Raw genomic sequence first — 25,182 nt, 5'->3', positions numbered from 1 at the left:
CGACTTCCCCTAAATATGCCCATCTCCAGATCATTCTCAATGCATGTACCACCTGCATGATTGTGTATGTAGGTCAGAAACACAGTTCATATCCAATATGTTTCCTTGTCGCTCAACCCTTATATCATTCCATGGGGAGGTCCACAGGGTTTAGCTTCACAACACAGTTCAAATCCACTGGCTCCTCCCCACTCATCCCTACACTTACCTTTGGTACCAGATACCGTCTTGTTTCTCCTGGGCCATAGTAGCAGCCTCCTAATTATCATTGTTGACTAAGTTTTGTGCTACTGTAACCCGACTTTAGCCATCGCAGCTACAGTGATCCCTTATAAATTCAAATTAGATTTTGTCATTCTTCTACCTAAACCTGCTCTGGTTTTAGTGTTAGTTTCCCAAAGACCCTTCATGATTTGACACTTGCCTCTTCTACTCCAACCGCTCAGCTCCTTCTTTATTATGCTCTAGTTTCCTACCATTAGGTTTTTTTTTAATTGAAATGTACTTGTGAGCAGATTTAGGATTGAGTTTTGTGCCACTGCACTTTTTCTTCTTGGAAATAATCCTTCATTTTTGAATGATCAAATTAAAGTAAGAAACATGATTTAAAAAAAAAAAACAAACAAAACTTTGAACATGGAATGCCTGGGTAGCTCAGTGGGTTAAGGGTCTGATTTTTGATTTCGGCTCAGGTTGTGATCTCACGGTTTGAGAGACTGAGCCCCGAATATCGGGCTCTGTGCTGACCGCGTGGAGCCTGCTTGGGATGCTCTCCCTCTCTCCCTGTCCCTCCCCCCACTCATGGTGTCTCTGTCTCTCTCAAAATTAAATAAATAAAAAAGAATTTGAGTTGATTATGGACAAGAGGTTATATTCAAAGCCTCAACTTTCGCTAGATTTCTACCTAATTTTTATTACAGATGGACATTTGCTAGGTCCACGTCCCTGTATGTTGCTCCGTTCCTATGCCTCTATAGGCCCTATGCTGCGGTAGCTTAATCCGTTCCACCCTGTTGATTTCAGGAGTGGCCACATGACTTGCTTTAGTCAATGAAACGTGAGTGGAATTAATATGCATCACCTCCAGGCAGAAACTTTCAGAGTCAGCCTATGATTCGTCCTGCTCCCTTTGCTCCCCGCTCTGTGATCTTGCAATCGTGGAATCAGACAGAGCTTCTGTCAGGGACCTGTCAGGTTTCTGAGTGGTCACAATGAGTAGGGCTCCTTTGTCAACCCATGACGGGCGTGAGGTGCGAGTGAGAAATGAACTTGGTGGTCCTCAGCTGCTGAGGTTTTCAGATGGTCTAGCCTATCCTGATGGAGCTAGTGTCCCTTTCTGTCCTTCAGCCTAACGAGCTGGTCAGGGACTCCCAGCTTCAGCGCAGAATTGAGGAAACTGAAGCTCCAAGAAGGTGAAGCACCCAGTGCAGGGTCCCCCCCGGTTTCCACTCCAAACCTCTCCCTCTTTCCACTACAGCAACTGTCTCTCACTGAAATGCCACTGGCTAAGGTCATTTTGGGAGAGAGAGAGGCTTTTAGATCTTAAAAAAAAAAAAAAAAAAAAAAAATAACCTTTGCTAATGACCTGGTAATTGTTTTTATAGCTTCCCAATGAAGTGTGAAGAGTTCTAAGAGACAACACAGGACAATTTCCTCTGATGGCGAAGTTTTCCAAAGAGTGATTGCTTCACTCTTTCTGGCTTTTGCTGCTCTGACTTCGGAGTGATATTGAACGGACGCGGAGCTCTAGGTCTGGCATCTTTGAAGAAACTGCAGAGGTTGGGAGGCAGGTTGGCTCAACCTTGTCTTCAGTTTAAAGCATTAATCCTGTCCTTCTTTTTAAAAAATGGTCACATAATAACATATGAACAAATAATAAATAGCTGCCATTGATCAAGCACTTACCCTGGGCTCTTGACTTAAAGTCACCGTCCTCTCCGACCAGGGCCCAGGGCAGTGCCCGGCACATGGTGAGGGCTCCAGAAATATCTCTGTAATGAATGAATTATCCATAGCAAACATTTGTCGGACCTGCTGCTTTGAGCGCTGCTCAAATGCTGTGAAAATTTACTGAGAGGGGGGAAAAAAAGATTAGTGTTCAGACAACTTGGTCATCGAAATCACATCCAAAAAGCCATTCGAAACCCCAAGAAGGTGAGCGTTTTAATTGGAAACGTTCATGATTATGTCAGCTAAAATATTAGAGCGAGGTCACCCTCATGACCCTGGAGAGTTTCCTTTTATTTGCTTTAGTACGGATAGCTGGACTCAGTCTGTCCAGAGCATCGTGTTCCTTGTAGGATAATGGCTTCTACGAGGATGCTTCGCAATTTCCTTGCAAAGCCTTGCCAATGGTTGCCTCATTTTGTTCTCACGACAGTCCACTAGAGCAGGCCTGGCAGATGTGTTTATTATGCGTGGGAGCGGGGGAGGCTTAGACATCTAGTGACCTGCCTAAAAACCACCCACTCACCACAGGGCAGAGGGAGCTGGAACATGGGACGCCGGCGCTGGCATGAAGCGCTTTCCATCAGACCGGGGCATCTTCCTTCTTTGCGACTTGGATAGGCTTGAGGGGACCATGCAGCCATCAGCTGTTGTACCTTTCGTGTGGCTGTCGTGCTTTTCAATGGTGTGTCGTTTTTTAAATTAAAAAAGTTTTTTTTTTAACATTTATTTACTTTTGAGACAGGGAGAGACAGAGCATGAACGGGGGAGGGTCAGAGAGAGGGAGACACAGAATCCGAAACAGGCTCCAGGCTCTGAGCTGTCAGCACAGAGCCCGATGCGGGGCTCGAACTCACGGACCGTGAGATCATGACCTGAGCCGAAGTCGGCCGCTCAACCGACTGAGCCACCCAGGCGCCCCAATGGTGTGTTGTTTTTTAAAAACTTTCTTTTTATTATTTATTTATTTATTTATTTATTTAGAGAAGGGGGGGCAGAGGGAGGGGAAGAGAGAGAAGCTTAAGTAGGCTCTACACTCAGTGCGGAGCCCGGACTCGGGGCTCAATCCCACCACCCTGGGATCAGGACCTGAGCCGAAACCAAGAGTCAGGCGACTTAGCCACCCAGGTGCCCCTAATGGTGTATTTTTAATCTAAGGTTGATGCCTTTCTCACTGCTTGGTCAGGTACAGTTTTCCCCGATGACATACCTGTGATGTTTAGTTTGCGTGTCGACCTGGCCGGACTGTGGCACCTAGTTGTTGGGTCAAATGCCAATCCACATGCTGCTCTGAAAGCCATTTTTTTTTTTTTTTTAATAATGGGATTAACATTCAAATTGGTAGACTTTGCATAAAGCAGATTACCCTCCACGACCTGGGTGGACCTCAGCCAATCAGTTCAAGGCCTTGAGAGAAAAAGCCGAGGTCCCTGAAGCTGAAGGAATTCTGCCTCCCAACTCCTTTGAGACTCAAGGAACTTTAATTTCTGCTGGAACTTCCTGGCTGACAGTCAGCCCTGCAAATTTTGGGCTTGCCAGCCCCCACAATTGCATGAGCCAATTTCTTTCTTTCTTTCTTTCTTTTTTTAAGTTTATTTATTTATTTTGAGAGAGAGAGAGAGAGAAAGAAAGAGAGCACTCACACGTGTGCGAGTGAGAAGCGGCAGAGAGAGAGGGAGGGAGAAAATCCCAAGCAGGCTCTTCACCGTCAGTGTCACAGTGCAGAACCTGACGCGGGGCTCGAAATCATAAACCGCGAGGTCATGACCTGAGCCAAAATGAAGAGTTGGACGTTTAACCGACTAAACCCCCCAGGTGCCCTGTGTGCATGAACCAATTTCTTAAAATCCACTCCCCACCCTCTCTCTACACGCCCATATACACACACACTTACATATTTATATTTACATACACTATGTATATACATATTTACATCTTATTGTCTGGTTTCTCTGGAGAACCCAACACAACACTTCAGTTATGCCTCGTTGGCAGGTATGACAATGGGGACAGCTCCCATCCCCTTGAGTCTCCTGTCCCCTTGAGCCATCTCCTATAGCCTTCACAACGACTCGGTGTGGTGAGTCGTTACTCCCCCATTTTCCAAATGAAGAAACCAAAGTGACTTGAAATATCTCACCCAAGGTCAGAAAGCTAGACAGTGACCGAGAACGGAGCCAGGTTTCCCTTGCGAGGCACTCAAACAAATATTTCTGGATTCATCTGGCAATCCATTTTTTTTTAAGGCAGTCTAAGAATGCATCATGGCGAAAACCAGGCAACTGTCTGTGTTTTTCAGATGTGATATTTTACCCATCGGGAAATAGCAGTCCATTTGTCAACGATTACTCGGGTAGACAGAGTATAATACGTTGAGCTAAAAGAAAGAGGAAACCTTTCTGACTATTTACTGCTTTTCCAAATTCACTGGGGAGAGGACTCCGAAATCTGTCACCTGGCACCTCCAAGACCAAGTTCCGTCTGTGTGACAGAAGACAAAAGCCTGTCGCTTTCCAGTGGGTTCGGGGTTTGGAGGTTTGGGACCCGAGGTGGCGCGTGGGACCCAGTGGAGAGCGATGATAAGTGATGGTGGAGGCTGTGTTTTCTCTGCAGGCAACATGGCCCTCGGGAGCGCGAGCTAATGTTCCAGAGAGACGGAAAGGAGATCGAGTTTGAGAGAGGCTGCCACCCGTCTGTGCCTAGTGTGCACACTCCCTGCCATTTATTTCACCTGTCACACGTGCACAAATATGCAAAACCTCGGGAAAATTGGCTCTCCATCTTTCTCTGGGAAACTTGATGGGAGCTTTGGAAGTTAAAAAAGCAAAACAAAACAAAACAAAAAAACAACAGGCAGGGATCCTCCTTCATGCGCGCTTATTTTTAGCTCCTCTCTCTTTTGCAGAATGGCTAACGCCAACTCAAACTATTTCTGCAAAGAGTTGCCGGGGACCGAGTGGGGATGTGGGTAGGCCTCCTCGAGCTGGCTCTCAGAAGCAGGTGAGACGCAAGATAAAGCAATCGCGTTGCAGCCACCTTTGACGTAAGTGCTGGAGATTTCTTCAATTAGCTTAATCCTTTCCTCCTGACGCGAACTTTATAGGCAAGCAAATGCCATAATTATCCTCCCCCGTCCTCTCTAATCCCTGTCCGCGTGGCATGCCGACAGATGCTTTTCTGCCTGCCTCTCTGCGCCCCGTGTCACGATGAGGCGGGCTGTGTGTGACAGATTGCTAAATCTGGCCTCCTCCGTGCAGGGGACTCGGTGTTCAAGTGGCACCGGCTGCTCGCACCTCCCCTCAGGGCTGAGGCAGGCCTGGCTTTGGGCAGGCCCAGAAAGTTCTGGAGGGCTGCCTTGTGACTCAGGAAATCCCTCGCAGAGAAGGCCAGCCCTCCGCCGCTGGCAGGGTCCACCGTGCGTAGCTTGCCTTGTTCAGGATTTAAATCTGGGACCCTGCCCAGGAAAAGCTTCTCTCCTCCAGGGAAGAGCGTCCGGCCCCAGATGCCAGGGCAGGCACAGGGTGATTGTTTGGGAGCCAGGGGCACATTACCTGGTCCTGCCCTCCCGTCTAAACACAACAGACAGTCCGTTTGCAGTCACTTATTCGTCTACTTGTCTATGATTTACATCGCTCACACACTTCCATTTCTTTTTCTGAGACAGCCGTTTTGGATCTGCAAACTGCCATTCACTCGAATTCAGCCCCTCTTCCAACACTCTGTGATGTTTAAGCTAATTTTTGGGCCTCAGCCTCCCCATCAGCAAACTGGTAACGGTTTCTTTCTTTGCAAGATCTTTGTGAGGACTGAGGGAAATAACGAACGCTACGCATCTAGTACAGAGTGGGTGCTTAATAAATGTGCTTTGTTCATGGGACATATTAACGTATTAACGTCACTGCTGCTACTGTGACTGATGTATACTTCTCTCGTGTCTTAGTTCCTGACAGTTTTCAAGATAATTTCGTATAACATCTCTTCAGCTGTTATGAAGTGGATATTCTATCCCCAACTTTTTTCTTTTCTTTTCTTTTTTCTTTTCTTTTCTTTTCTTTTCTTTTCTTTTCTTTTTTTTGGAGATAAGGTTTTGATAGTGCTTGAGATCACTGAGATCAGGCATTGGCACACTATGGCCAGTGGACCAAATTTGGCCCACTGTCTGTTTTTGTCAATAAAGTTTTATTGGAACGCGATCATGTCCATTCAGCTGTGCATTGTCTGTGGCCGCTTTTCTGTTGCCAAGCTAGAGCTGAGAAGAAGTTTAGGCTTGGTTTAGCCCACCCCGTAAGCTCAGGACAGAGACAGTGTGGGGTCTGGAGTTTCTCATTCTGGAGGAACTTCTAATGAGGGCTTGTCTCCTCATTATCTCCATTATCTCCATGTAAACATTTCTTGCTACTTATATGTGCTCTTTATCCCACTCATTCCTCTTTTCCCCACTCCTACCTCCAACCTACAGGAGCATAGCCGAGGTTCCTGGGGTCTATGGACTGGGGCTGCTCAGAGACGAGGGGCCATCGACACCGCAGGCAGAGAATCTGGCTCTGGTGACCCCTTCCTTCTCCCTTCCCTTCCCTACATGTTCCCCAAGAGCCTCCCATGTGTGCAGTCCAGTCCTGGGGAGACGCCAGGGGTCAACAAGTCTTTGTGCTGATCCTTAAGGCACAGTGGGGAGGAAGAGCATTAGAAAGTAAAGAAATAATGATAGAACAGGGTACGTTGTCTGCTCAGGGTGTCCAAATTGTTTAGTAGGTCTGGAATGCAAATTTGACAGGGAAACTGGGAAAGTGGCCAGAGCTGGAGAAGCACAGCAGGGAAAGATCCTTCTGGGCCTTATATCACACTCTCAGGTGTTGGAATGTTCCTGAGGGCAGGAACGAGTCCCCAAGGGCTCAAAACAGGGAGGCCCTCAGCCTGCCCCTCACACTTGCAGGGCCCCCAACCCACTCCCCACCTTTCTTCACCCCAGTGTCTGTCCCACTTGGCAGACGTATGCTTTCCTCAGCCCGTGTACTACTCCTTGCAAACCCTACTCCCAGGCAACAAGCCGCTCCGTGGCCATACCTCAGGCCTGGTGGTGTGTGCAGAGGTCATGGCCCTGTCTGCAGGAGAATGGATGTGAGGAGGGAAGTCTAGAATTTGTGTTGGTGGGCGGGGGGGGGAGGGTATGGGAGGGCGTAGGGGCCACGGGCTTTAGTGGGAACATCCCTTTGGCCTGCAGACCCTTTGTGTGTGGGGAGGGCTGAAGCAAAAGGAGAGCCAGGGCGCCTGGGTGGCTTGGTCAGTTAAGCGTCCAACTTCGGCTCAGGTCATGATCTCACGGTCCGTGAGTTCGAGCCCCGCGTCGGGATCTGTGCTGACAGCTCAGAGCCTGGAGCCTGTTTCCGATTCTGTGTCTCCCTCTCTCTGACCCTCCCCTGTTCATGCTCTGTCTCTCTCTGTCTCAAAAATAAATAAACGTTTAAAAAAAAAAAAAAAAAGGAGAGCCAGAGCCGGACCCTGTGTAGAAGAGAGCCCGAGGGCAGGGAGTCCTGTCGCTGGACCAGACTGGGCGGGGGCGAGCCTGGAGGCCAGGCCAGTTAAGGGGCTGCTATTGTAGTTCGTGGGATGTCAATGCTGGTCTGAACCAAGGTGGAGGAGACAGGCCTGAAGAGGGAGGGCAGCGCAGGGGGAGGACTTGACAGGCCCAATCCCCCCCCCGGCTGCTCCTGTGGTCTTGACCCTGCTGAGTCTGATCAGGTCACACGCTGCAGCTGAAGAGGCTGCCATCTGCACCCCCCCAGCACAGACCCCAGACACAGAGGACTACAAAAGGGGAAATACAGGCTTCTAATTAAAGTATGTGCCTCTTGGGGCACCTGGGTGGCTCAGTCGGCCGAGCAGCTGACTCTTGATTTCGGCTCGGGTCATGATCTCGCGGTTCGTGTGTTCGAGCTCCGCATTGGGCTCTGCGCTCACGGCATGGGGCACCTCTGCTCTCTCTCTCTCTGCCCCTAACCCCCCTCCTCTCAAAAATAAATAAATGTTAAAAAAAAAAAACAAAACCACGTACCTCTCTGAGGAAGTGAGATCTGAAGGGAGCCATGGGTCGGCTGGTGGAAAGAGGGTGGGGGCGGGAGGCATCGAAGAGAGGAGAAGAGGCAGGGACAGTGTTCCAAAAGGAAGGGCTGTCGGGAGGTAATATTCTCTCCGGCAGGAGTGAAAGGGCGAGGTGGCAAGTGGCAAAAGGTAGGCTAGACCCAGGGTGTCTGTGGCATGATTATACAACTTTGCATGCGTGTGCATGTGCGTGCATATGTGCACGTCTGTCTGCGTGTGTGTTTGTGTGTGCACTCACATGCATGTTGGGTAGGAGGGAAGGGCATACACGAGGCACTTCTTCAAGTGACGCACTCGAGGAGGTTACGTATTTGCCGAGCAAGTCAGGGAACTGTCAACCTCAAAGCTTACCTCCTCTTTCCTGTGTGGGGATGTCAAGGTGCGGAAAGAATTCAATCCAAAGACACGGAAGATAAAAAGGAACAACCAACAGCAACACATACCCATGTGCACAAGCAAAAGAAAAGAACTGCAAATACCTCTTCAGCCCACACACTGAGAAGTATTTGACGTTTGACCCATCCGAGCATCTGAAGTGCAGCAGGAGAGGCATGACTTAGATGCCAATCACGCTGTCTTTAACGAGTTTATGTTCGAGGCCGTGATGGCCCCAAAGGACTCCTGGGTCGGTTATCTATAGCTGGAACATTGTGTATGCTGTCTTCGCACAAAACAGGGCCCACTTCCAAAAAGATATTATGTTTTCCCCATCAATAAAGCTTGATTTTTATGGGTGTTTAAAATCACACGTAGGTGTTGAACGTGCTCCAGGACACGAGTCTGCCAATGTCCATCATCTTCATGAGCTCAAATGCCCTAAAATATTGCCCTTGAGGTGCTTTCCAGAAAGACCAGCCCTGCCAGTTTTTCAGTATATCTTGAGATAAGAAAGAATCTTCTGGAGACTGCAGAGCATTTTGGAGAGAGCCGTGCACCACACTGAGGGGATGTCGGCTGATGGTCTTTAAATCGGGGCTTAGTCAGTGGTGACTTCTTCTCTACCTCCTTGCTGTCAACCCCTCTTCTCTCTCACCATCAACACAGTTTTTATTTATTTGTAAAAAATGTTTATTTATTTGTTTATTTGAAAGAGAGAGAGAGAAAACGTGTGTGGAGGAGGGGCAGAGAAAAAGAGAGAGAGAGAATCCCAAGCACGCTCCATGCTTTCAGCGCAGAGCTGGGTGTGGGGATCGAACTCATGAACTGCGAGATCACGATCTGAGCCGAAAGCAAGAGTCGATGTTCAACTGACTGAGCCACCCAGGAGCCCCAACACAGTTTTTATTTTTTAATTTTTTTAATGTTTTATTTATTTTTGAGACAGAGAGAGACAAAGCATGAGCGGGGGAGGGGCAGAGAGAGAGGGAGACACAGAACCGGAAGCAGGCTCCAGGCTCCGAGCCATCAGTACAGAGCCCGATGCGGGGCTCGAACTCACGAACCTCGAGATCGGGACCTGAGCCGAAGTCGGACGCTTAACCGACTGAGCCACCCAGGCGCCCCCAACAGAGTTTTTAATATGGGTACAATCAAAAGTCTGAAATTAAGCTCGTGTCATGTGTTGCCTTGACATCTGATGAAATCGGGAGGGCCTTGAATGGCCTGACCCCAGCTCCCCTTCCCATTCTGCTCCTGTGGATGAGGTCCCAGAGACAAACAAGCTTCCTTATCAAAAGGACCAGGTGTATCCCTGAGTAGCGGCTTTCAGTTATTTGCTGGCCTGCAGAATTATTGAAACAAGCCAATCGTATCTTCCCACTGGAACCAGGGGACACACCATCTTTCGATATTACAGAGCCTGCCTCTCGCGGGCCCCGTGGTCCACTCTGTCCCCTAGTGGACAACCCCTCGGTGGCCCTGCTACCCCAGTGTGTAGCTGGGTGGCGTGGGCAAATTGTTTGAGCTACGCTGAGCCTGAGTTCCCTCAACTGTAGTGTAGGGCATGCCTTATGGGCTGCTGGGAAGATTAGGTGAGATAATCTACTCAACACATCTTTGCTGAGCATCTCCTAGGTGCCAGGAACAAGGAGCATAGCAATGCAGAAGCCAACCAGGGTTTCTGTCCGCATAGAACTCAGACTCCAATGGAGGACATGAACAACACGCGTTTAAAAATTAAGGAGATGGTTATCGACAGTGCAAAGTGCTCTGAAGGAAAGAATGAATTAAGCCACAGGAGTGAGATGGCATGGCTGGTCCCCGGCAAAGAGGGGGATATATTAGATGTGGGTATCATGGACGCTCCCCTGGGGTGATGATGTTAATGCTGACACCTGAGGGTGAGGGGCCAGCCCCTGGAAGATTTGGGGGACAGCTATCCCGGGCTGAGGGAACATTCCGTGCAGATACCCTGAGGAGGGAGCAAGCTGGGCTATTGGAGCAAAGCCAGAGAAATCAATGTGGGGGAAATACAAGCGAGAGGGAGCACAGTGCTTAAGGACCAGCAGGTACCTTCCCCAGGAAGCCGTCCAAAGTCAAAGCCCTGCCATCGCATCCCCTGCAGTACATCACAGGAAGGCACAGGCTCTGTGATTCTGCATCACCAGGGTCACAAAGGGGAGAGCCAGAAGGAAGTGGGGAGGCTTTCCTGCTGGAACCAGTGAAAGGTGTGACTGGTGAGTATTTTTAAAGAAATGAAGCCCTTCCAGAGATCAGAATAGAAAGAGAGCCGGACCAAGTTTGGGCAAATCGAGGTCCTGCTGGAAATTGCTTTGGTGAATAATTAAGAATTGCTTGAAACCAGCCCCCCGACTGATGGAAATGCCAAGCTTCTGATAGTTATTTCTGAAGAGCTGGGAAAGAGTTTGATTTCTCCAGTGCTTGGTTGGGCATTAGATCTCCCTGGATTCGTATCCCACCTCCCCTATTGGCTAGATACTCAGAGCCTGGATAAAATATTTCAGTGGGGTAAGCCTCAGTTTCTTCAGGTCTAAAATGGGAATAAAGACCATCAGGAAGATAATGATGGCAGTAAAACCTACCTTGGAGGGCTGTTGGAAAGGTTGAGACAATCCCTGGAAAACTCTTAACGAACCAGCGTGGCTCTGATGAGAGCCCACAAGATTAATACGTTCAATATTTTCTGAGATATTTGTCCATTATTAATTGCTTGCTTTTTCCACACAAAGGAGAAGTAACAATTGGCTTTGGTTTGAATTGATACATTCTGGGGTCACCTGGGTGGCTCAGTCAGTTGAGTGGCCGACTTCAGCTCAGGTCATGATCTCACACTCCGTGGGTTCAAGCCTGGCATCAGGCTCTGTGCTGACAGTTCAGAGCCTGGAGCCTGCTTTGGATTCTGTGTCTCCCTCTCTCTCTGCCCCTCCCCTGCTCATGCTCAGTCTCTCTCGGTCTCAAAAAGAAATTTAAAAAACCAAAAAACCATGAATTGATACATTCTGAATTATGGAGCTGTTCCTAAAAAGGGTTTTCCATTGTCTATGTGCTCAGTGTTCTTTGACATTAAGGGAATTTTTTCAGACTGTTTTTTGGATACCACCCATTAAAATTTCTTAGAAAATGGATTTTTTGTGTTAAATATAATACAGCTTCACTACAGAACTTATGGAAAACTCAGACAATACTCAGAAGAAAATAAAAATCACTGGTAATTTCATGCTTCCAATGCTGTCACTAACACTTTTTCTTTTAGGTTTTGTCTTTTTTTTTTTTTTTCAACGTTTATTTTATTTTCGGGACAGAGAGAGACAGAGCATGAACGGGGGAGGGGCAGAGAGAGAGGGAGACACAGAATCGGAAACAGGCTCCAGGCTCCGAGCCATCAGCCCAGAGCCCGACGCGGGGCTCGAACTCACGGAGTGCGAGATCGTGACCTGGCTGAAGTCGGACGCTTAACCGACTGCGCCACCCAGGCGCCCCTAGGTTTTTTCTCTATGCATCTTTAAACATAGTTTATAGCTTATATGTGTTATTTTTGTCCTATTTTCAAGTTTGCATTATAGCATAAACATTTGCATACACTGTGAAAGATTTCCATAAACATTTAAAGTTTTTTTTTTCTTAACGTTTATTTATTTTTGAGACAGAGAGACAGAGCGTGAGCAGGGGAGGGGCAGAGAGAGAGAGGGAGACACAGAATCCAAAGCAGGCTCCAGGCTCCGAGCCATCAGCACAGAGCCCGATGCGGGGCTTGAACTCACAGAAGGACTGTGAGATCATGATCTGAGCCAAAGTTGGATGCTTAACTGACTAAGCCACCCAGGTGCCCCTCACTGTATATTTTAGAATTTTAGCATGGATCAAAAGCAAGCTGATAGAACAGAAACTTGGGGACAGACTTAGGTATGCACGGAAACTTTATCTTTGTAAAGATGACACCAAAAATCAGTTTGGAGGAAAAGGATTGCTCTGCATATTGTGTTGGCATATGGTGTGAGGTAAGGATCTGATTCAAATTGTGACCTGAATGTGAAAGGTAAAACTATAAAGTAGGGTTCTTAACATAGAACCTTTTGTTAATCTGAGGAGACCTATGGGCTCTTTCTCAGAATAATGGTTTTAAACATCTAAAATGAACTAGATAGGATTACCAAGGAAACCAATTAAGTAGAAATGCAGATATTTTAAAAATTCTGAGGTAAAATACATGTTTCTTTATGAAAGCATTAAGTAAAGCTCTAGTAGTAAATCCAATGACTATGCAATTTTGAAATAGTGATGAACATGAAGAAAATTTTGAGATATCCATAACAACCGTAATAGAAGGTGAAGATATACTTAGTTTGTTCCAAGTTCACTGACACCTAGGATTCTAGGTTAATGCCCTCCAGGTTAAGACCCCCTTTCATACAGCTGATAGAAGTGGAGGACATTATTATGTTCGTTAGGCTAGGGAAGAACTTTTTTTTTTTAATATAATTTATTGTCAAATTGGTTTCCGTACAACACCCAGTGCTCATCCCAACAAGTGCCCTCCTCAATGCCCATCACCCATTTTCCCCTCTCCCTCACACCCTATCAACTCTCAGTTTGTTCTCTGTATTTAAGAGTCTCTTATGGTTTGCCTCCCTCCCTCTCTGTTTTTTTCCCCTTCCCCTCCCTCATGGTCTTCTGTTAAGTTTCTCGAGATCCACATATGAGTGAAAACATATGGTATCTGTCTTTCTCTGACTGGCTTATTTCACTCAGCATAAGACCCTCCAGTTCCATCCACATTGGATGGAAGTCTGGCTACAAATGGCCAGACTTCATTCTTTCTCATTGCCAAGTGGTATTCTGTTGTATGTATAAACCACCTCTTCTTTATCCATTCGTCAGTTGATCAACGTTTGGGCTCTTTCCATAATTTGGCTATTGTTGAAAGCTACAAGCATTGGGGTACATGTGCCCCTATCCGTCAGCACTCCTGTGAGGGAAGAACTTCCCCTTATAGTGGCCCCCAAACACACAAGAAATTGATGAATTTATCTGCATTAAAATTCAACAGTTTTGTTCAATAAAGCTCACTAGACTTTAAGAAGGGGACGGGCAGAGAAAACTGGCACCTCCAAAACCAAGAAGGGATTAATATCTAGAACATACAAGTAGCTTCTGTAAATCAATAAGAAAAAGACAAGAAAAGACAGCAGAAGGTGGGTAAAGCATAAGAACAGACAGTTCACAGAAGGGAAAATCCTGAATGTGTAATTAGTACATAATGAGATGCTCAACCTCACTTGTAATAAATAATCAGAAGATTAAAACATCAGTGGAATAGGTACTACTTTGCACCCTCCCATTTTCCATAAATAAAAAGCCTGTAACTACCAAGTGTTGGCAAGGATGTGGGAAAATGAGAATCCTCTTGCACTGGTGATAGGATATAAACTTTTATAACCACTCTGAGAACAATCAGAATGATACTGAAACTAAGGAGTGCATGTCCTATGACTCAGCTCTCCTACACTGAGTATATGAACAGGGGATTGTGGCATGCTGTTTCCTAAGTGAACACACATCAGGATCTTGATCTCAGTGTTAGTGCTGGTGGATACTCGAGGCAATTTGATGTAAAAGTGGGAGGTGCATACTAATGGATGTATACAATGGAACATATGTGGCCACAGGTACAATGTGCTATATACATCCAACAGCCCAGATACACCCTTGGCTGATAGTGTTGAGTGAAAAAAGAAAGAGTACGAACATCAAAAGATTTATGCACATGCTCTTTAGTAAATTAAAAACGCATGCACACAGAAAAAAAAACGCTACTGATTTTGTAAGGTACCTGTATCTTGAGATTGAATATACAAACAGACAATGGCTGGAGAGAACTCTGACCCAAGATGTGCAGCAACCTCCCCAGGAGACCAAACCCTTATCTATGCTAATCAGCCCAGGAAGCCAGCCTGCTATGTCATTCTTGTAGGAATCAGACTGCTAGACAATCCAGAAGCTAAACAAGAACTTCTGATCCAAAATGGCCAGAACTTGATTAATAACCGACAGCTTCCCTAATATTTGTCCCCACTTCCAACTTAAGATGCCAATCGGAGAAAGCCAAACTTGCCACATAGGATGCTTTGCTTCTGGTTAGCCACCTCCGGCTTCGGCCCACAGCCTCTAATCAGGGCATACACGAAGTCTCCCCCTTCTCCCCGTGAAACTTTCCCACTCCTCCGCCTGCCTTTGAGTCTCAGCCAACATGCATGTGACCGTGGCTGACTCCTTTGCTAATAACAAGCTCGGAATGCATAGCCTTTGCTTATTCTCGTTTGGTTGGTCTTTGTTTATTTCCGTGATTTCCAAAGATCTGCCGGGCACATTTGAGTGGTACCCTTTGTGCAGTGGGAATGACTTGGAATGGAGATCAGGGCTGTGCATGGACCCCTGTAGACTGCATGCCACAAATGTGAGGAGGGGATGGACAGAACTTTCAGAGGGCCGTGAAAAATAAACAAAGACATTTTATTTATTTATTTATTTATTTATTTTAAGCTTCCTTTTAAAAAACTATTTATTTATTGGGGAGGAGAGACGCAGACAGAGAGAGAGAGAGAATCTTAAGCAAGCTCCACACTGAGCTCGATCCCACAACCACGAGATCAATGATCTGAGCCGAAATCAAGAGTTGGATGCTCAACTGACTGAGCCACCCAGGTGCCCCTAAACATTTTAAAAATGTTGGTTTAAATTTCTCACTGCATGGTACCTTCCTTTTCTGAAATTTCTTCTACTGCCTGCTTCCAGGCTTTGCTCTGCTTGGGCTTGGGGGCAAGTATCCAGATCATTCTTCAGCCAGATGAAGGTGCTCAAGGTATGAAAGGAAGCTGCACTCTTCCCTGGCGTCTCCTGACACGTGGGTAGCCTGCCAAACCTGACCGTCTCTTAGAAGCTCTCCTACCTCAGCAAAGGCAGGAGGAGTCTTGAATCCAGGTTTTTCTGCCTATGGCCTGGTTTTCTCTCTGTTGGAGCACAGTTTAAAGCCGGGGTCCTCCTGACAACTCAGGGCAGGAGATTAAAAGACAAAAGAGCCCCAGTGATGTCATCTCACGCCTGTTGAGTGCACATTACTTTTCAAAACGATAAAGTCTTGTATGAAGGTTACAGTAGAGGACTCAGGTTCAGTTTAGCCCACTTATTAAGATATAGGCTATCAAGCCCTGATAGAAAAAATAAACAAACAACTAGTAGTTTACTTGGATTTATGCAGTTTGTCTAATCAATCGATCTATAAACATTATGCAAATGTGTGTAAACCCAAACCTCACCCAGACTTTACGTATGCATTGTTATGTAAACGATCAATCTTGTTAATGCAAATATTAATATAAACCTGACATTAAACACAAGTTTACACAGCCTGGCTTGTTGAAGGCGGCTTGATTTACATTGAAATGTAAATAGCACTCGTGTTCTTTCCGGGGCTTTGGAAAACAGACTGATTAGAGTCCACTGGGCCGCCGTCCCCCTCGGGTTCCCCAGACCCACTCCCAACCCCTCCATTCAAAATGTCTCATGAGGAATTTCGGGGAGAATCGGGACTGCAACTCATCGGTCCCTACTGGTGGGTGTCCTTGCTTTTGATATCCCTGTTCCTTCTGGCCTCCTTCGGGACCCCAGTCTCCAAACCGGTGTCTCAGGGAGAGTCCTTCACCACCTTTCACTCTCTCGTGGGTTGAGGGCCAACAAGGTTTGCTATCGGGTGGCCTGCTGGGCAGCTCTGAGCAGGGGCATGTCTCTGTTCAGTCTGCTCATCCCTCCTTCCCCTGGCTGGCCCCTTACCCTTCAAGTCTGTTTTATGTCACCTCACCTCTTCAGACAGGTCTTCCTGGGTATTCTCAGGTTTTCTCCTGAGCTGTCCTCGAGCATAGCACCCTGTACATCCCATTTGTGTTGCTTTTCTCAATTTGCGACGGCAGGTTGATTTCCGCGTTTACTCTTCCCATCCCCCCCACCCCCCCCACCTATGAGCTCCATGGGATCAGAGCTGTCTGTTTTGTCCGTTCTTTTCCACTCAATGCCAGGCACATGAGGCGTGCTTAGAAAAATTCTGTTGGGTGGATGGATGGTTGGACAGATCGACGCATCTGCTCCAAGGCTTGTTGCTTAGCACAAAGATCCACCTTCCTTTTCCATAGGCAGCCTCAGGAACTCACCCGGTTCTGTCTTTTCCTTTCAGACCTGGGTCCTGCCCTGAACACACAGAGGAAAAGTAGCTGTCATATATTCAATGCTTAGTAGGTTCCAGGTTTTACACAGCGTGCTTTACACCCATCATCTCGTCTGAACTTGAATCTTCAAGGCGCATTTTTTCAAAAGATCGGGCCTTGACAGGGGAGTCAAAGGGAAAAGGTGCAGGCAGGGGTAGTGCAGGCCACAGCTCAGAGTCCAGACGTGAAGTCAACTAGACATGAGTTCAAATCGTGACTTCGCTTGTATGGATTGACATGGATTTTTACTGAATAATTGTTTCCTGTGGTTGTGGTGACAGTTAAGTAGGATTGAGAGCACAGCATGGGAATTTAGTAAATATCCGTAATTATTTCTAGCCCTTCCACAAAAGTTCAGACATCTAGAGACCAAGGACTGTGTTTGTTCTCTTCAGTCACTTTGTCTTCTTTATCCTCTTTGGACCCTTGGTTGCTTTCTGCTCTCTCCTGCCCACCCAGTACACCTTCTGGTAGAGAATTTGTCTTTTTATTTTATTTTTATTTATCTATTTATTTTTTTAAGTAGGCTTCACGCTCAGTGTGGAGCCCAACATGGGGCTTGTTCTCACGATCCTGAGATGAGACCTGAGCTGAGATCAAGAGTCAGATGCTTAACCGACTGAGCCACCCAGATGCGCCCTCCCCCCCCCCCAACTTTCTAGTAGAGAATTTGTATAGGATGTACCTTCTGGGGCTCCACTGAGATCGACCCCAAAGGGAGACTGAAGAAGTCAATGACCCAGTCATTTCCTTGTGGAAATGAAAGAAAGAGGTGCTAACATGATCTGGAGGTCTTATACATACCAATCAGTCCTAACCTTAAGGGTCCTGATACTAAGTGAGTGCAACTGGGCTGTGCAAGGCACAGCTAGCTGGTTGGTCACTACCACCAGCCAGAGCCTACCTAATACTGGGCATGTCTGTTTATATCTGACTCCCTTAGAAAACAGGCCCAGTATCTTACTCATCTTTGTAAGTCACCAGCCAATCCAGTGCCCGCACACAGTGGGTGTCCAACCAATTTGTTGAATCAATACCTCCGTTCCAACCCCTCTCACCCATATTATTGGACCTTTACCTTGTTAGGGTGCTTTTTGGAGGGTCTACTTTTAAAGTTGTCTTTGATCTTCACCTGGGTAGGAATTGGGGGGTGCAACAAGAAGACCATACAAATATAATTTCTCCTAGGGTCTCTACATGTCTAGGCAATGCCTGCCTGAAAACTGCCTGCTTATGGAGAGGCTCAGTCCTTGGCCAGATGGAGCTCTAGTCCAGCGAGTGAACCCCAATCATCAATAACAGCTGTGGGCCCCAGGAGCTCCCTGCAAAAGCAGAAATACCAGCTGATACGAGAAACTTCCCACTGACTGCAGTGAAAGCAAGAAAAACGAAACTGGAGTGTGAAGGTGGGGCTAAACTATTTCTCTCACATATTATTAACAATAACATCATTGTTTGAACAGGGCTTTGGAATTGACAAAATGCTCTTTATTGTATCATCTCGTTCATTTGTCTTCCAATTTGCAGATGGAGAAACTGCTCTGCGACAGGCCACGACAGCATCTGGAACCTTCTGTGATCAGCTGCCAGTATCCTTTAATGAGAACTCGTGTGTTCCTTGATATCTCTCTGGGAGCATCTCAAGGTAAGTAAGGACCTTGTGGCGGTCAGCTGGATGACCCCTAGCTGAGTGACTGTAATTGTTCTGACCGTTATGGGCTCACAAACCCTTTTTTTTTTTTTTTTTTTTTTTTAGAGAAAGGAGATGTTCGCCAAGATGGGATTTTCCCAAAAGAATTCTTTAGAAAAAGTGCCAGAACTTTTACCTTCCACCTTGACAGTCCCCAGAGACAAACTGAAAGGACCTCGCTTAAATGCCTCATCCGAAGGGTATTTGCAATGCTGGCTTCATCATTCAAAGCAGGAAAGGCCTTTGTCATGGTCAAATGGCTTTAATGTGTTCTGAATGCTACATAAATTCAAAGTTGATGGCTCATTTATTTGTTGGATTGAAGTTTTATACAATAAACTAAGCCTTGGTATTTACTAATAACTTGTGCACTGCCCTTTGTTTGTTTAGAACAGCCAGAAGGCAAAGAAGTTGACCGAATCCCTCATGGCCAATGTGGTATTCAGATCCTGGCATTTCCTGGGACAGTTTATGGATTGGTGGTGGGGATGATAAGAGGGTTGTTTGTGGAGGGGGCAAGGGACATTGTGGAGAAAGGAGAAGGGGAAACATTGCAGATACGTGTTTCCTTCCAGGCTAATTTGACATAGTCCCACCACACATGCTTCAACTGCTGAACTCAGTGAGCTGGGAATTCAGAACATTGAGTGACAGGCCAGGCTTGGCTGGTGACTTGTGGCATGACCTTGGAAGATTCATTTTCCCTTGCTGTGTCTCGCTGTCTCGCTCTGGAAAAAAAAAAAAAAAAAAAGAAAGCAAGCAAGAAAAGAAAGCTTATAATAAATTCTATTCATTGTTCAAGGTGAGTTTCCTTAAACTACTCTCCTTTCCGGAGATCTTTGCTCTATACCTCTATCCCACCCACAAAAATCTCTCTCTTTCTCAGAATCCAAGAGGTATCATTTGTCCCATGTATTAGGGGCAGGAACACAGGCTTTGGTGGGCAACTGAGCTGGGTGTGAGTTCCAACTCGGCCACTCATCTCAATTTGAACAAGTTCACGGATGTTTCTGAGCTCCCATTTCCTTTTCTGTAACATGGGAATAATGGCATATATCTCATTATGTTGTCGTAGAAAGTATAGGATTGGATACATGTTGAGTCCTCTGTTAAGTGCCTGGAATTTAGGAAGGAGTACTCCTTACAAATAGGAGCAGTATTAATTACAGCCTAAACTTTGGGGTCCAGAATAGATCGTTAGCTCCTTGGACTGGGTGACCTTCTGATCCTTCATAGCATTCAGCACATGGAGATTTTTTTCGTGGTATTTTCTGTGGCAATAGACGCTCACAGCCTATCTGTTCAAGACAGATAATGTGACTGCCTCTCAGAGGACTCACTGAGAGCAGAAGAGTCTTTGGGTTTATTTGAAGGGCAAGAATGAGTTCTGGGAATGACACACGTGGACAGTATCTGAAGATCTCTCCATTCCCATGGCTGAGGAAATAGATTCCTGTTAAGATTGGATCATAGGATTTGCCTTCAGCACCTCCTCATTTCCAGACAAAGACATTCTTCTTCCAGTCTCACTTATGAGGGCCACCAGCGGGCTCATAAGATGGGGTAGGTTCTAGTCGCAAAAGGAGAAAATGGCTTGCTGGGCTAGAGCTTCAACTCAGGGTCTCTGGTATCTCATGGCCTCTTGGATGCTGGCACCTGACTGTCTGGGTCCCGACCCAAGGCTTGCGGCCCTTGAACACCCTGTAGATGACACTGGCAAGTCTTTCCCCTCCTTCCATGTTGGGCGAGTCTTAGTTTTTCCAGTCTGCATATCTTCCCAAGTCATTTAGAGGAATTCAGACTGGTTTAAGCCAATCAACGGTAGTTCCATTCCCCAAATGTAGCCAGTGAGAATTGAACTCCTGACTAAGATTTCTTAACTCTAAAAAAAGGGATAAAAGGGGGGCACCTGGGTGACTCAGTCAGTTGAGCATCTAGCTCTTTATCTCAGCTCAGGTCATGATTTCAGTGTTCATGGGATTGAGCCCCACGATGGGCTCTGTGCTGACAGCGTGGAGCCTGCTTCAGAATCTCAGTCTCTGCCCCTCCCCCCCCATCAAAATAAATAAACAAACTTTAAAAAAAGGGATAAAGGGATACCACAAAGAACTGGTTCCTTATATTATTAGGATTCTCCAGAGAACCAATAGGATCTGTGTGTGTGTGTGTGTGTATGTGTGTGCATGGAGATATATATTTACTACAAGGAATTGGCTTACATGATTATGGAGACTGGTAAGTTCCCAGATCTGCGTGGTGAGTTGGTAAGTTGGAAACCTAGGAGAGCCTATGGTTTAGTTCCAGTCTGAGTCTGAAGTTCAGAGAACCAGGATCTAGTGGTGGAGTTCTAATCTGAAGGCCAGCAGGCCCAAGATCTAATACAAGCTAATGTTTCAGTTGGAATCTAAAGGCTGGAAAAAGACTGATGTCCCAATGTGAAGGCAGTCAGGCAGAAGAATTCTGTCTTACTTGGCGGGGAGGGTCAGTCTCTGTGTTCTATTCAGGTCTTCAACTGATTAGATGTGGCTCACCCACATTAGGGAAGGCCATCTGCTTTACTCAGTATATTCATTTAAATCTCATCCAAATATACCTTCACAGAAATACCCAGAAGAATGTTTGATAAGATATCTGGGCAACCTGTGGTCTAGTCAAATTGACACATAAAACTGGCCATCACATTCCCTTTCTGATTTGGTATATATCATTAGTTGATTGTGTCTCTCAAAAAGATATGTTGAAGTTCTAACCCTTGGTACTTTAGAAGCTGAACTTATTTGGGAACGGGGTTCTGGCAGGTGTAATTAGTTAAGATGAGGTCAGATTGGAATAGGGTGGGCCCTATTCCGACATGACTAGTGTCCTTATAAAAAGAGGGAAATTTGGACACAGCTCCGGAGAGAAGGCCAGGTAATGACAAAGGCAGAGACTGGAGTTATACAGCTGTAAGCCAAGAAATGCCAAGGATTTTGCAATACCAGAAGGTAAGAGAAAGGCATGGAAGAGATCCCTCGTTGAAGCTCTCAGAAGGAACCAACCGTGCCCACACCTGTTTTCTGACTCTGGTGTCCAGAACTATGGGACCATAAGTTTTCTCTTAAGCCACCAGTTTGTGGCACTTTTCTACAATAGCCCTCAGGAACAAACGTGTATGATGATGTCATGCCTGGGGCTGCTTACAGACACACTGTAAGATTATGGTGCAGAGTCAGAAAAACATGGGTCTTTGATAAATTTGTTGAGCTTCTGAATTAACCAGCTCAGAAACTGCCCTACATCTAAATTTCTTTGTAATAAGGATAGTACGTATCCTTATTGTTTCAACCATTTGGGATTGAACTTTCTGATACTTGCAGACAAGTGCATCTGACTAATGGACTGATCTCACATCTTCCCTGCTCAGACAGAGCCCCCTTCCGAGTTCCTTGTCTTTGTCAATGGCATCACCATTGACAATCATCACCCATCACCAGATGCCTAAAGGAGAAACCTGGTTGTCATCCTTGGTGCCTGCTTCTTCCCTCATCTCTCTAACTTAATCACTCATTACGCTTTAACAATGACCTTACTGGCTTTCAGTCTGGCCAGCCATCACTTCCTTGGTACTATCCTCCCTCCTCTGTGTTATCATAGTAGCTTAACTGGACTCTCTGTGTCAAATCATGATGGACCTAAACCATTCTCTTCACTGAGACAGAGCGATGTTCTGTAATATATAATTTTTTCAGGTCATTCTCATTGTCTTTAGAGCAAAGTTCAAGTCCAAACTTCTTAGCCTGGTGTTCGCTGTCATTCACGATTTGACTTCTGGTTGCTATTTCAGCCTCATCTCTTATTACCTGTCCTCTGGGCAGACTTCGAACTGCTGAAATTTTCATTGTCTCTCTCTTGCCTCAGGACCTTTGCATATGCAGCTCCCTCAAGATGAAATGCTACCCACCTCTCTTGCCCTGCCCAGTGTTGACTCATTCTTCAGGCTTCAGCTCAGCCACTCCCTCCTCCAGGAGGCCTTTTCTGATACTCTGCCATGCTTTGGTTGGATATTTTCAGATTCTAGAACAACACGGATTCCACCCTTAGCCTTCACACGGCCTAGAGGGCCCTGGGTTGTGGTGGCAAAAGCACCTGTGACTCTGAACCAGTGGCTCACAGCTGATAGGGAGCGAGGAGACCTAGGTTCTTGCGTGTCTGCCACTGAGGAGGTTGTGGGACCTTGGGAAGGTTCCTGGCATCATCAAGTGAGGGAGTAGGGCTATGTCAGTAATTTTCAAACTATGTCCTTCAGAACCTGGGGGTTCCAGAGAGATGGCCCAGACAAGGGGCCAAAGAAGGGCAAAACAACTCCTAGATCCCATTCAAGTCTTACTTGAATCTGTATCATATATTGTGTTTCATAAGAATTTCTTCAAAAACAAAGAAAGTCATTAAGAGCTTAAAAATGTTAGAAAGCCACAAATCTTTCGTTTTTCGTTTCTTGCTTTTTAAAATTTCTTTATTTTGCGAGAGTGTGTGTGCATGTGTGTGGGGGGAGGAGGACAGGAAAGGAGAGAGAATCCCAAGCAGGCTCCACACTGTCAGCGTGGAACTGTTGTGGGGCTCCGACTCACAAACCATGAAATCATGACCTGAGTTGAAATCAAGAGTTGGATGCTTGACCAGCTGAGCCACTCAAGTGCCCGGAGAAGCATGAATCTTTCTAACTAAGGTCTCGTTCAGCTGCCTTTGTAACAGAGGCAGATGGAGAGGAGGAGAGGTTGAGGAAACAGGAGGCGAGCATGGCAATGTCTATGAGAGGAGGTGAGGAGAACGTCAACCTCCCCGATTGCTCTGGCCCGGTGAAACCCAGTCCAGGTTGTGGGAGAGGCTGTGTGCTGGGACCGGGTAGTAGGGGTCTGGAGTCCAAAAGGCCTGTGTCTTTCAGACTCTGAACCAGTGGCTCATAGCTGGTATGCTCAACAGAATCACCTGGGAGCTTTTAAGAAACACTGATGTCAAGGGCACTTCCTCAGACAACTGGACCATCTCCAGGGGTACAGCTGAAGCATCTGGGTGATTCTGAAGCATCTAAACCCTGAGCGAGGAGGGGCTGTGATTGCCTTGCTCACCATCATATTCCTGGTGCCTAATGCATATGGTCAGCAGGCAATCAGCAACAGCAAATATTGAGTGAACAGGTGAGTAAATGAGTTTCATATTAGCAACTGATAGGATTTATACCACCGGCTTCAGGTTACTGCAACTTGCTGAGGTTCAGTTCTCTCATAGGCAAAGTGAGAAAAGTAATTTCTACTTGGAAATGATGCTTTGAGAATTAGCAATATGTCAAGTACCTTGCAGTGCATATGGCACATAGTAGTTGGTTAATAAAATGGTACTATAATCAGGGCGCCCGGGGGGCTCAGTCAGTTAAGTGTCCGACTCTTGGTTTCAGCTCAGGTCACGATCTCATGGTTCGTGGGTTCGAGGCCCATGTTGGGCTCTATGCTGATGGCGCAGAGCCTTCTTGAGATTCTCTCCCCCTCTCTCTGCTCCCCCCCGCCAATAAATAAACTTAAAAAAAAATGGTACTGCAATCATTAGTGGTAACTGATATTGATCAGATCCAGACCGAAAATTAACTGGGTTCAAATGTGGCTGCCATGGATCGGTCAGGATCGCCTAACTTATGCTGTGGTGACAAATATCCCCTAAATTTCAGGGGGCATAACATGGCAATGGACTCTTGTCATCACAGGTTGGCTGGGGGCTGTCGGAGTTTCAGTCCTATGGAGCATTAGAGATGCTGTTTACCATGAGACTACAGAGGAATAGTCTAGAGCTCCTTCCACTGGCAAACAGCCCAGAAATGACCCACATCACTTCCACTCACCGTCGATTGGCCAGAACTAGTTATATGGTTCTATCAACTGCAGGGGCCCAGAAAGTGCATTCACACCAGGTGCTCTGAAGGCAGAGGACTGAAAGTTACATTGATGAGCAACAAAAAGTGATGAGCAACAAAAAGGGGGGTCTCAGTGCTCCGGCCTGACCACACACACCCAACTCCAAACAAATACAGCACGTGTCAATGACAGTTTGAGGAAAGGAGCTCTGAGTATTCGTCGTGCTTTGAGACCCACCATTAATTCCTCCCTTTGGAACTGGTGCTCGAACATAATTTTTAAACAACCTAATGAGATCGAATTTACGTCCCACAAATTTTACCAGTGACAAATTTCAATGATTTTTAGATTCACAGGGTTGTGCAACCATCACCCCAATTCAGCGTTTCCATCACCTGGTGCCTATTTGAAGTCAGTCCCCACCCCCGCACCCAACCTCAAGCAAATATTAATCTGTCTCCACATATTGACCTTTTCTGAACACATCACCCAAATGAAAGCTTGCAATATGTGGTCTTTTGTGTTTGGCCTCTCACTTCACGTGTTTTTGAGGTTTATCCATGTGGCAGCTTTGTAGAGGGTTCAAAGGATTTGGGGGTGGTCAAAAACAATATATACGGTGCTCAGGATTGCACGAGAGGGTAAATCCCTTTCGGGATGAGACCATCCAGAGGCTTATGGTTCTGGGACCACCATCCAGGAAGGGAAGAGAACGAGGAACTCCCGACAGAAAGCTGGGTCAGAAAGGGGCTTTTGTGTCTCAGTGATGTCACTTATCGGTGCAGCAGTGGTCTCTGGGTCTGAGAGAAGCGCAGGAGTAGCTTGGGGTCTCTTTGACCCAGGATGTATCTTATCTACTGCTAGCAGAAATAGGATGACGTTTAGTGGGAAATGCAAAGCATGCAAGCTC

The sequence above is a fragment of the Lynx canadensis genome, chromosome B1, assembly GCF_007474595.2.
Source record: "Lynx canadensis isolate LIC74 chromosome B1, mLynCan4.pri.v2, whole genome shotgun sequence".
Classification (NCBI taxonomy): Eukaryota; Metazoa; Chordata; class Mammalia; order Carnivora; family Felidae; genus Lynx; species Lynx canadensis.
The sequence above is the reverse complement of the archived record's forward strand: the minus strand, read 5'-3'. Positions refer to the sequence as shown.